At 33.9% G+C, this 14,208-nt stretch overlaps 1 long non-coding RNA gene across 1 annotated transcript; it reads right to left on the bottom strand.

Annotated features, from left to right (window-relative positions):
• Nucleotides 1-1,505: 1,505 nt before the first annotated feature.
• On the bottom strand, nt 1,506-13,114 carry LOC127839433 (uncharacterized). Its single transcript, XR_008030349.1, has 5 exons — nt 12,966-13,114; nt 9,101-9,237; nt 5,872-6,003; nt 5,417-5,542; nt 1,506-4,162 (listed from the first exon to the last, which is right to left on the bottom strand). It is a non-coding gene; the product is annotated as an uncharacterized LOC127839433 (long non-coding RNA).
• Between the last annotated feature and the right edge of the window lie 1,094 nt (nt 13,115-14,208).

The following is a 14,208-nucleotide window of genomic DNA, read 5'->3' as shown; positions in this document are numbered from 1 at the left end:
TTTATATCCCGCGTGAACGGTTATATTCGTGTTTAAAAATGATGGTTTAACGGTAATCTGGGCCCAGTAACATTTACATACGGTCGTACGTGCATTATAGAGCATTTAGAGCCCTATCAACCCGAGTCGAGTCAACACATTAAGCATAGGCGGCTCCAATGGAGGGGAGCGGACGCGGCGTACGCCCCCCCCCCCCCCCCCTAAAATCTTCAAAGTAAAGTCAAATCATTTGATGTTTCACACTTAGCTAGATCTAAATCACCTATGTAAACTCATTTTTATCTTCTTCTTCGAACTCAAAATTGCCCACTAATCACAGACAATCGCTAAAATGTTTTAACTTTATACTCTGTGTCGCCCGGCGTATAAACTATGCATATTTTTGGCATTATAAGAAGGTACTTTGATGAAAGTAAATAAGGCGTGACATGTCCGGAAAGTGGTTGACAAAGCCTTCAAAATCACTTTAATCGTGGGGCTTCCTGGAGGGGGGGGCTCCTGTTGAGTGTGCTTTAATGCTATTAATTGCATCAAATAACTAAGTTAATTAGATTGATGTACGTGCATGAAATCTCCGCGTGTTTTATTTTTTATATTTTTTTTACCATTGTATAATAAATACACCCACCCCCTCCAAAAAAAGCATCCAGACAACGTCCACTTCGTGCTTATACGGTACAATTCGGGTGAAACCAGGGATGGATGCCTATCTATCTGAGCCCAGTTAACGTTCACATGCGAATATATGGTCTTAATTGCATTATAGTGTAATAAAACCCAATAAATCTGCATCGTATGGCCTAATAAAACCCAATCAATCAGCATCGAGTGAATAAATTGAGTTTCTTTATACGGTTTCAATTGCATGAAGAAACTGATCCACTTCTGTTTATCTGTGTCCATAGAATATGCACATGTTATTTTACGGATTTAATAGCGTTGAGGAACACATGAACCCATATTGGTATGCGTCTAGACAACGATCACATCGTGCTTATACATCGGGTTTTATAAATGAAGGACAACAAAAATCTCATGTGCTTATCCCTTTACCTCTCACAAATGCACTTTGATGCATTTAAAGTCCTTTAGAAAATTAAATGAAATAAGTCCTTTCTTAACATATTCAAGTTTTAAATGCTTCATTTCCAATCTTTATGTACTGATGAGTAACAAACAGCATAAAACCTTAACAGACTGCGAGTTGCTGTTCTGGGTTTATGCTGGTTGCAAAATCAATTTTCACTTTGCTTCTTATGGGAGAAAGGGTTATACGGTCTATATTACAATTTAGAAGTTATACACTGTAATTACCTTATACTTGATGGATTGTTATTGTCAATGACTTTATGTTCTCTGATAATGTCATATCTTCCGTTTTAAGACAAAAATTGTTACAAACAAAAATGCTTAGAACAAGAACAACATTTATTCAGCAACAAAGCTTATACAAGCTCATAGCTTACATTATATATGGATTATACATTTAATTTATAAGTGATGGTAGAAGATAAAGAATGGACGATATTGTTATGAACTGGTTAACATGGTATGTTTATGAAGGGAATACATGATTTCATATAATATTGCAACTTTTTTAATTAATGACATTTACATGATAAAAAGGAGTACACCTTATTGGTAAATGTGCGTGATGCATATGGATCAATTGTTAGGCTATAAGACTAAATATATCTAATATGTATATCATTACATACATACATACATACATGCATGCATACATAAATATATACAACTTTATATGGTATTTCAATATGAACACACATCTATGAGATTTAACCATCCTTGGCCACATAAGTGCCATTGAGTGCAGTCCTATGTTTGGTTAAATTTATTTGTTGCGAAAACCCGGATTAGACTTAAAATGTTACAAATAAACAATAATTACAACTTTAAGTATTTTAAGATCATCTTTGAAGAGTGTCGCCATAACTAATGCGATAACGACGAATATGGTTAATTTCACAACTATACACAGTTAACATCATACATCTCCTAAAATGCAGATAAAATTGATGTTTTAACAACGCATTATTTACACGATCTTCATCTTTAATATTTACCGATTCAAGGTGAAATGGGAGAAATGGTGAAATGGTTTACACACAATCTATACATTGCTGCCATTCACGTCTGTGGCAAACCATCTCGTTTCAAGAAAATCATACCATAACATCGAATAAACTATGAATATACGCAAATGCTAAAAAATGCATTGATTTTTAATCAAGAAAAAATATAAACTAGCAATAAAAGAACTCAAATATGAACGCTTTTGTTTTGCAGACGAATTACAAAATATAGAAAAGGAGAGCGTATTAATAAAAGAAAGGCACAACATTAAATATATAAGGTTCATCAAACCCGATATTTTTGGTGTATTCTGCAGAATGCGTCTTAAATTAAAGAAGTTAAATCGAACCACTCAACCGTAGATGATATTTATAAAAAAAAATAAACACTTGTTCGATGTGAAAGAAAGCCAAACATGAAAGTACTACGATCAAAGTGCGAATAAAAGTATAAATACATTTATAAATGTTAGCAAAACATGACATTTCTAAACGTTGGAAAATTAATAAATTAACAAAACAATAATAAAATCCCGGGAAAGCAACAACCTCCGGATGAGATTATCAAATGTTCAATAGTAAGACATTCAAAAGCAAACAATAACCATTGGTTTAATCAATTAATATTCTTGTCTTGGTGCGAAGGGAAAAAGTCATAGTTTAAAGAAATTGACGTAAATGATGCCAACAATTATAAACGCATACCTGTATATGGATATTTTCACGGATTTTGGCATGTGTTGAAGTTTTAAAAATAAAAATGATGAAATAAATAAAATAATGTAAAAAGATGAATGTTTACATCGGAATTAAATAGCTCAATAATTAAACAAGAATAAAATCAAAGATAAAAAAGTTATCCTTAACTAGTCTTAAACAACTGACCATTTGAGTAAAAGACTAGAACTTAAACAACTCGCCCATCTGTGATCGTATAGTAAGTAATATGTTTATGTTATAATTTATATCAGCAATCATCGTACTGTCACAAAATATAATGATAACAACAGAACTCGCCAAATTATTCCTTCGTAATGCTTTAAATTTTTAATGTGTTTAAATCATCAAAATATGCAAATACTGTAATATTGTAGAGCTTAGTAAATGTTCAGTATTACCGATTCCTCGCAAAAAAAAAACTACAACGAAAATTTTGAAATCTGAAAAAAAAAATCAATTTCGTCAATTTACCAAAACGTGAAAAGGTCCATTTAACAAAACAATGGTACAAATCTATTCACAAGAGGCAAATTAATATCAGACATCAGAATTTTAATATGTTCACTATTTACAACAAATGTAAATGATAAAGGAAAATTATGTCGCATGTTTCGTTTACAAAACAATGTATGACCTTAGCATCTTAGGCCGAAAAGTAATATATGAAAATATAATAACACAATTTCTTAAATTTCTCTTAATGAGATGTATAACTCTGTCAAATGTTATGTATCATCCTCTTATCCATATTTATACTCATACCAAGTTTCAATGAAATCCGCCAAAGCACTTCCAAGATATGGCTCCGGACACAAAAAATTATTAAAATATTTTCGCAAACTTAATGATAAATCCGAAATGTTGTTTACATTTCGTGACGTCATTTGACGTTGCAATGTTATTTCAGCAACATAACAAAATGCGATTGGTCAATCAAACGAAAATAAGCCAATGAAAATCCTTAAAAAGTATATTACACATGTGTAAGATAAAAATATTCGTAATGGTTATATTACAAGGGGAAGCAGGGTATGGCATGTGATAAATATATATCTGTATTGAAGTAACTGTTAATTACACACTAAGCACACTCACAAGTTGAACTAAGTTGTGTTGGTCATCATTGCTATCACAACCCTTCTTTGCTGCCTTATTCATGTGATATCTGATCACTTTTTTGTAGGGGCAAATCTCCTTTTAGTTCTTGATGGAGCAGGTGTTACATTCTTCATAACAAATGAGGTCAGATGGCGTTGCATTTCTTCAACATTTGCAACGCCCTCTTCCACCACAAGTTTTTTAATTTTTGAGGTAACATCACTGTCGATACGTTGCAACAGCCCAGCGTTCTGTTGAAGATTCAATAAGAAATTTAAATAGCAGCAATTAATATAAACATGCACTTTGCAAACATTATCACCCCAATGTACGATCATCTGCATTTTAATACAGATCTTCAAGCTAATATAAATACATTATTATAAAGAGGTGTCAAATGAAAAGATGTAGATGTCTCAGTGTCTGACAGACAGTGTGACCCCAGAGTGCGTTGTTGTTGATTAGTTAAGATAATCAGTAAAATTTGAATCTTACATTAACAAGAGCTTGTTAACAGACAAAACAGCAGCCCCCTAGTGGATATTTGCTGCATTGTATTTATATAACCATAGCAATCAGCAATTTGAACCATATTAAAGAAACTGACATGAAGTGCATATTTCCAATACGGCCATTTATGCCCTCCAAACTTTATCAACTCTGCTTACGTACTTTTTGAGTCAGCACGCTTTTAGTTTCCACTCATTTCTTTAAACTCAGCAACAATAATTTGCGCAGGAGGCAAAAAAAAAATGAAGGAAATTGTACATTCAACTTTTTGTCCCTCTTTCAACATACCAAATTTCATCAACCTAGGTAATTTACTAGTTGACATATTGCAATATGCTGATTGCGAAGATGGACATACACACACACAAACGGAATGACAACTGCAAGTTCAATATACCTATGCCTTTCGGCAGGGAATAATAAAGAAATTATAATGGAAACCAGGGCATAATCTTTATGTCCTTCTTCTCCTCATTATTTCGTTATTATTATCTTAATTATTGCAAAACTTTGACTTCTTAAGAAAGTCTTTAAACAGTCATTTTTAATAAAAGTCCATATAAATTATTCGACCACTGGCGTGTGGCTACCTTCGATTCCAGGAGCATGCTTTTAACAATCTTTAGTTTTATTATTTGATGTCAAATAACAACTATCAAAACTCAAGCATTTAGAGAAAATTAATTGTAAGTTATTTTATTATACACATCATCTTTTAAGGAAAGATCTAGGATAATGTAAAGGTACAGAGTGCTGCCAAACAAATCAGGTTTAAAGCTGGAGCAGTCTGATGACATTTTTAAATATTCTGCGTAATCCTATTCATCTTTCAAAAAGTCAAATTCAAAAGATTTTTACACTTTTTTAAATTATTACGTGCCAGGTAAACAAGAAATCCCCATGATGGGGCAACTGTTGACAATTTTGATCACATGTTACAGCAAATAAATCAACAGAAATTTAACTTTACAGAGTGTTACTTTACATATCAGTACCTCTCCACTTGTATGGTACTTGTGTTCGATGTTAGGAAACACCACCATTATCTTCTTGATGCCTTTACTCAGATCACTCCTCACATTAGAAGCAGCCATTTTTTTGTCCAGCTCGCTTGATGAACCCTTGTATTTAATGACATAATGTTGACAACCTAAACAGTGCTTTAAACCAACAATAGAAAAAAATGATTGGATGAAGATGTTTAATTTAATTGTCATCATATTTTGCTTATCACACTTTTACAGAGGTAAAAACAATAAAAATGAGGCAAACACAATACAAATGTACATTTTGTAGGAATCAGAAGAAATTGATGATATAACCAGTGGATTTTGAGCATTGGTGCAATAGTAAGGTTTCTTAAGTGTTATGATTGCAATAAAACAATGTAATGTACAGTAATTGTCCTGCTTGTGGGTAAATTAAATAAAAGAAAAACAACACATCCAACCTTTTCAGGGGTGAATATCAACACTTCCTTCAGAATGATAGAAGCAGGACAGTCCAATTTTTTGGAGAGCTGCACTGCATGCCTTGTTTTCTATTTAGCATATGAATGTTGCTCACTGCTAACTGTCTTTGTCTGAAAAGTATGTTAATATCTTTACAACTTTATGTACATGAAAATGCATATTTTATCTGATATCACACAGTGTTGAGTTTTGACAACTATTTGGACCAAATTTGTTTAAGAACAGATACTGTAAGTCTAATTTCATCATAATATTAGTCAGTATAAAACAAAAGGGTAAACATTTTACTCTTCATGGAATGATCTGATCAATGTTAGCATTTTACCAAGTCCAAAGAAATAAATCTTATATTTTTATCTGAGCATTCATCAAGACAATAAGAACAAAAAATTTTGTTTTGCACTGAAATCAACACCATTTTAAGAACATTTTTAAAATCCTGTGCCCATCATTACATGTACATTGTTTATTTTTGCATTAAATGGCTTACAGGATGCGCTACATTGATGTTTCAAAGTTTATATATAAAAGATTTTTGTTCATTTAGCTGATTCATCTGGATCCTATTTTTTAACAAAATTGTTATTAAATACAATGCTTTCCAATTCAGTAAAGACTGATTTATATGAGACATTGCTATTGTATTGTTTATGAAAATAAAGATTCTGCATACTAACAAGGTGCTCAGGTAAGCTAACAAGAGCACCGCATTAAAGGTGCCACGCTCGGCTGCGGGTGCAGTTTTGAATACATGAAAGCTTGTCAGATTTTTTTGTGTTTTTTTTAAGAGGTCACAGTGACCTTGACCTTTGACCTAGTAACTCAACAAGAGGGCCATGATGGCCCTGAATTGCTCACCTGACTCTTTAAGATCAGATGAAAACTATGACCTCTATTGTCTACACAATGTTTTTCTATGATTTGACCTAGTGACCTAGTTCCTGACTCTAGATGACCCAAATACAATCCCAATCCAGATTTCATCAAGATAAACATTCTGACCACAGTTCATAAATATTGGATGAAAACTGTGACCTCTATTATCAACACAAGGTTTTTCTATTTATTTGACCTAGATTTTTACCCCAGATGACCCAAATACAATCCCACCCAGATTTCATCAAGAATTCTGACCAAATTTCATAAAGGTTGGATGAAAACTGTGATCTCTAATGTCTACACAAGGTTTTTCTATTATTTGACCTAGTGACCTGGTTTTTGACCCCAGATGACCCAAATAAAATCCCAACCCAGATTTCATCAAGATAAACATTCTGACCAAATTTCATAAAGATTGGATGAAAACTGTGACCTCTATTGTCTACAGAAGGCTGTTCTATTATTTGACCTAGTGACCTTGTTTTTGACCCCAGATGACCCAAATACAATCCCAAACCGGATTTCATAAAGATAAACATTTTGACCAAATTTCATCAAGATTGGATGCAAACTGTGACCTCTACTGTCTACACAAACAAATTGTTGACGGACAGACGCACGCACACATGCAGGCACGCACAACGGACACCGGACATCACACGATCACATAAGCTCACCGTGTCACTTCATGACAGGTGACCTAAAAATATGTGTCGGAGATAAACATGAACAGTTGTGGTTAAAATCCCATAGAAACAAAAGCTGTTTGTAAAACATGCATGCCCCCCTATATGGGCTATAAGTTGTAGTAGCAGCCATTGTGTGAATACGTTTTTTGTCACTGTGAATGGTGGTGGTGGTGGTGTAGTAGTAGTAGTAGTAGTAGTAGTAGTAGTAGTATTAATAGTAGTTGTAGTAGTAGTAGTAGTAGTAGTAGTAGTAGTAGAAGGATTAGTAGTAGTAGAAGTAGTAGTAGTAGTAGTAGTTGTAGTGGTAGTAGTAGTAGAAGTAGTAGTAATGGTAAAAGTAGTAGTAGTAGTGGCAGTAGTAGTAGAAGTGGTGGTGGTGGTGGTGGTAGTAGTACTAGTAGTAGTAGTACTAGTAGTAGAAGTAGAAGTAGTAGTAGTAGTAGTAGTAGTAGTAGTAGTAGAAGTAGTAGTAGTAGTAGTAGTAGTAGTAGTAGAAGTAGTAGTAGAAGTAGTAGTAGTAGTAGTAGTAGTAGTAGTAGTAGTAGTAGCAGTAGCAGTAGCAGAAGCAGTAGCAGCATTACAAGACCAATACTTAAGAATGATCAAATGGGAAAAGGTAACCTAGCACTGGCAGTAAATATGGGGCTCATTTACAGGTCAGATTTGGAATCTCTGCTGTAAAATGAGATTTTGAATGAATTAAAGGGAGGCAAATCTGTAATAAAAAGAACATGCATAAACTGTAGTTGTTTCTCTTGTTTGAACCATGCTAAATCCTTACAAGTTTGGAAAGAATTGGATGAAAAATTTGGACTTTATTGCATAAACACCATTTTCTCAATTCAAGGGGAGGTAATTCTGTACTTCATGGACCAATGATGCTCATTTTTTGTAGGGTTCGTGTCCTCATTGATATTAAGACACTGTGCAAATTTGGAAAGGATCAGACAAAAAATGTGGAAGATTTTTGAAAGTTTTCACAAAATAGGCAAAAACGAATAAACATGCAAAGTTCAACGAGCTCCTGCGGCCATGTTTTTTGACAAATCAAATTTCTTTGAACAACTTTTTCAGGGGAGCCTTCAAAGGTCATCTCTGTGAAATTTTTTGAAAATCTGATGAGCGGTTTCTGACAAGAAGATTTTTTAAGGTTTTTACCATATATGGTCATGGCAGCCATCTTGGTTATGTGATCAAAATTTTTTTAACAATTCTTTTGTCCCATGACCTAGGGATGCTCCACATGAAATTTAGTTGAAATTGGCTCAATGGTTTAGTAGAAGAAGATGTTTACAAATTGTTTACAGACAGACAGACGGACAGACGGACGGACGCCGGACGGTGAGTGATCACAATAGCTCACCCCAAGCTATCGCTCAGGTGAGCTAAAAATGCGTGTGACATGTAGAACTCATCAAGGTGCAGCTACATATGAAGTTTCAAAGTTGTAGGTTGAAGCACTTTGATTTTAGAGCCAATGACAAAATGTTAAGGTTTTAGCATGACGCGGACGGCCAATGACACGACGACGGACACGACAAGCTGGCTATGACAATACCTCGGGTTTTCTTCGAAAACAGCCGAGCTAAAAATCAATGACAAGCATGGAGGGGAAGGTAACCATTTTTCTGTCCAATACCTTCTCCTTTTCCAGTTTTCTCTTCTTATTCTTGTCTGTACCATGATGGCATTTCAGACCCTGATGTCCAAGGCTCACATACATATAAGGGTTCACCCCATGGACCCAACAATCCTTATGGGAGGATGAAGTAAAAACTGAAATTATTCATCAAAACAGATTTTTTTTATTTTCTGCTTATGTATACACTTTATTTAAAAAACACAAAAAATTGAAATTAAACAAAAAAATCCATATCAAGAATTCATTCATTTAATAGGAACAAGAGATGTGTTTGTCAGAAACACAATGACCCCTATTGCGCCGCTTTGATTTTTGTTTTACCTTAGACCTCGAAGGATGACCTTGACCTTTCACCACTCAAAATGTGCAGCTCCACGAGATACGCGTGCATGCCAAATATCAAGTTGCTATGTTCAATATTTCAAAAGTTAATATTTCAAAAGTTATCGCAAGGTTACAGTTTTGGGACAGAATGACAGACAGACAGGCCAAAAACAATATACCCCCTATCATTCGAACTGGGGGCATTACAATAGTTGATAAAGGTACATAGAATCACATTGTTCTTAAAAAAAGAGAAAGTACAAATGTTTTCACCTTCATAAGTCTTCATTTTAAAACTTTTTTGATTTTTGAAAGACAATTAATAAGGAATTTTGTGACAGGATATGGGAATGAACAATACTTTATCAATTGGGGAAAAATTCTTTCATTTTTTAAAGTCAAAATATTAATGAAAGTAAAAAGCTATCTGTGAGGCATGCTTTTTTCTACTTACCCGTTGTGATAAATATTTAGGCCACATAAAAGCTAAATAGATTTGATAACGTCTTTACAAACTTATTGTATAAAAATAATTAATACCATAGTGTATTGCAAACATTTCATCATTTAAGAAATATATGAGCGTGGCAGAATTTATAGGTTCCAGTGTAAATTTAGTATTAATTTAGTAAATGGTGAATAAAAAATAATAACATAAAAAAAATAAACTTCACAATTTTTTTAATATTTTGCTCTAACATGGCTCATCTTGAAGGACATACGCTTTTTGGTACAAATTCAAGTGATTTACATAGTCATCAAATACTGAGAAAACACTGCTTATAATGCCCCTGTGTTGCCATGGCTGTGAATACATGGCTATCATCACCTGGGTATAAATATCCATGCATCCAGAACAGTATTTACAGATTGCACTGCTGTTACTTAATAATAAATAAATGAAAATAAGTGCATGCAGAACAATGTACGCTGAATTGCTAACAGTTGATACCGTTATTTTCCATTAGAAGTTTACTGTGTTTATTTAAAAAGCACTGGAATGATAATTTCAGGGCTTTGCTTAGACCTCAAATCTCAAGAGTCAAGGACTCTTGGGACCATATTTTCAAGAGTCAAAATCAAACGTCTGAGAGTCCTAATAATAACGCAGGAGAGTCAATGATTTTTTGCAATTTAAGCTAATTACTGAGATATAATATATAAAAAGCAACAAATAAAATGATACATGTATGTTAACATTTATTTCTTACATTTTACTGTCACTACAACACTATGCATTTAAACACAATATTTCAATGATTAATAAATACAAAACATGTATTCTAATACAACATTAACTTCATGTATACAGCAGAGTAATATGTCATATGTTCTTCTTTCGCATGTTTGGGGGTGTTGGGAGCACTGTCATTTAGATCTAAAGTACGCTTTGTCGTTGGCGTCTTACACACACTTTCAGAGTTACTACCGATTCCGAATTTGAAAAGGTTTCTCTGCGACATTTTCCGAATGCACTAGCACAATTACACTTTATCCAATAACTTTTTTGTTTGACCGTTTCGCGTGGCTATTAAATTAAGAATGAAATGCAAAATGTGAAAAAAAACATTTCCGCTGGCTATCACAAAAAAAAAAAACAACATACGGGTGGTACCTAAACACAATAGCCTATATAAATCGGTAAACTATAAAAGGAAATTATTTCTACTCGCCGATAAAGGTGCCTCCGTATTTAATCCCATCAAAAATTCCGACGCCCTTTAATTATTTCATGTGCCATCTTCACGGAAGACGTGCGACAAACACGCCGTTTTCTATGCCTTCTCAAACGGTCAATTATTACGCCTACATGTATTTTGTAATCAATTAGCTCATGCAAAAATTGTCACTTTGCCACAAGGCCAGTTGTATCGGTTCTATAGTTATTTTTAGCAACTTTGATGCAAAGCGTGTAATTTGACGTTGTTGACAGTACATATGCCAGCATAACTTTCGCGCGTCTTTGAACTGAGCAATCATGAAGTGAAACAGTGATGGGTGCATTCAGCTTTGGAAATACATTCTGCCATACTCTGGAAATATCTCAAAATATGCTTTACGGTGTTATGTGGATATGGATGTTATTATTTTATATTGAATATCATTAAAACTGACGCGGATGAGTCCATTCTGTTTTGGTGGGTTTATAGTTCTTCTTAAATGCTCTGAGCTTTTATGAGTACATACGTACAGCTCAGAGGGTCAATAGCTGGGAGTTGGATTATTGCAACTAGGTGGGTTTAATACACGTCTTTTCCGCAAACAGCTGATAACAAACGCTATGATAAATAATGGAAAGTTAATACACGTGTCATCGAACCAGCAGTGTTTTAATTGGTCAATACTACATTTCTTAATTAACCAAACTCCGCCTACTGGGTGGACTTGTGCATCGATGATTGGAAACGGGCGTTAACGATTAGCGTGTACTAAATGAGATACTCCGCCCCGAGCCAATTATCGCTTAGTCTTAACAACTTTTGATCTCGTTGACGCAAGTCGGTATATTCCCCCGGGTCAAATGTGACGCATGACGTAATTTTCTCAAGAGTCAAAAAGGGGTCTTCTGTAATTTTCAAGCGTCAAAACCCGGGAGCTCGGGTCAAAGGAAAGCCCTGATAATTTGTTAAATAATCAGAGCTTGATTCAATGTATTCAAAATGACAATAATGGAAGGTAATTGTATTTCTCTTCAACTTATAATTGATAATATTTGACAACAATTTCATTAATAATATTCACTCTAGTCAAGGTCTACAAAACGGTAGTGTCAATATTGTAAGGAAAACAAAAATGGAAATGCCGAATTTTTTGGTTCTATAACCGATTATTTAACGATTATACTATCAATTTCATGTTTTTAAATTTGTGCTTTTGCATCGTTAAAACAATTAAATAAAAGTATCTTGTCTTCATTGCGATTTCTCGTGTGAAGATTGGCAGACGACATCTTGAAAACTTTGACAAACATGCGGTAGCAGTTTCTTTACAGCAAAATGTTTGTTTTCTAACCATGTTGCCAAATTGTCCTTACAATACTGACTCGACGAAGGTCTACAAAACGGTCGTGTCAATGGTCCCAGTGTCAATATTGTAAGGAAAACAAAAAGGAAAGCTAAATGTGTTTCTTTCAAACCAACTATTTGTTAAAGATTAACATGTCTCTCTTTTCTCTTTTCATTAAAATATGTTTGAGTTTCTTTCAAACGCCAGCTGGTTACAACCACAACAATCAATTAAACTTTGAAGAATAATTATCCCGGTGTGACCCAAATTCGACGATATAACGGATACATAAAGCAATATTTAGCAAATAATGAAAAAACTTATATAGCAAAAAATAATAATTTTTAACTCGGCTGTAATTCTTTGAAATGATTCCAAGACAATAACCATCCATTTAAATTTAAACCGATAAAAATAGAACATCCTCGAATTTAGGTGTCGTCGAATTTGGGTTACGGCAGGATAATTTATGCTTCTTTCAACAGAAATCATTACGTTTAGATATATGAACAAAATAATAAAATGAATTTACCTGAATTACCAAAGTTTTTTGTGCTGTAACCAATTATGTAGGTTATTCGTATCAATTTCTTTTCTTTTTATGTAAGCTTTTGCATCGTCAAAACAATAAAATAACATTATTTTGTCTTCGTTGCGATTTCTCGCGTGGAGATTTACAGACGCCATCTTGAAAACTACGACCAACTTTCGGTATCAGTCTCTTTACGGCAAATTTTTTGTTTCCTTACATCGTTGCCAAATTGCCCATACGAAACTGACTCGACGAGATCTGACACATCATTTGAAATAACAATCAATAACATATAAAACAATTTAAATATATGGAATTTAAGACATCAAATAAAATAAATAGCACAGTTAGTTTCAAGCACTGTATTATTACTTTGTTACAACAATTAACTGAACTATAAAAATTCAAATATTGTCAGACTTTTACGACATTTAATTACTAAAAATCCATTCCAACCTGTAGCGGGAGATATTTTCTGTCAAATTGGACAAGTAGGTCACACAGGTTTGTTTATAAATACAATCTAGAGGGCGCTAATGAAATACAGCGAGTCAACCCGACCCGCGAGTCAACCGGGTTTGAGTATATGTCCTTAGGCCTAAAAAAAAAATATGTTTATTTCCATTTTCCACTGTCATGGCCTAAAAAATTAGGGTAGGTAGGTAGGCAAATAATTTAATTTATATATTTTTTTTTTTAGAAAATGTCGTACATGGTGCATCTTCTTCTCATTTTTCTGTGTACAACTGTATGTACAATAAATTTGATGATGTATGTGCTGCTATATGGCTTTATTTAAATGCTTTTATGAAATAAAAACTTGCTGTTCATTAATTATGCATTTGTTGCTTTCCCAGTGCTCCAGCTAGGATTTGAAAAGGGCAGGGGGGCTTTTTGTCAAAAGGGCACTTTTGACGCGCAGTATTTTGTCAAAAGGGCACTTTCGACGCGCAGTATTTTGTGAAAAGGGCACGTTTGAGCGCGCGGGTGTTTCTGGAATGCTTCCTATTGCATGTTAATTTATATGTTATAAATAATTGTATTATTCCCATTACTATTAAACCATTCAAATATAATGCCTACAATGAGGATTAAACTAATTACAATGTAATAAGAGATTTATGAAATATCATATGTAAAAAAAAAAAAAAAAAAAAAATTGTTTTTTTTTTAGGGGGGGGAGGGGCAGAGCGGAGGTTGGGGAGGGGGGGGGGCAGGGCGGAGGTTCTGGAGGGCAGGGCGC

Source organism: Dreissena polymorpha, chromosome 7 (assembly GCF_020536995.1).
Source record: "Dreissena polymorpha isolate Duluth1 chromosome 7, UMN_Dpol_1.0, whole genome shotgun sequence".
In the NCBI taxonomy this organism is placed as follows: Eukaryota; Metazoa; Mollusca; class Bivalvia; order Myida; family Dreissenidae; genus Dreissena; species Dreissena polymorpha.
Note: the sequence above shows the minus strand (reverse complement) of the source record. Positions and strands in the feature narration are given on the sequence as shown.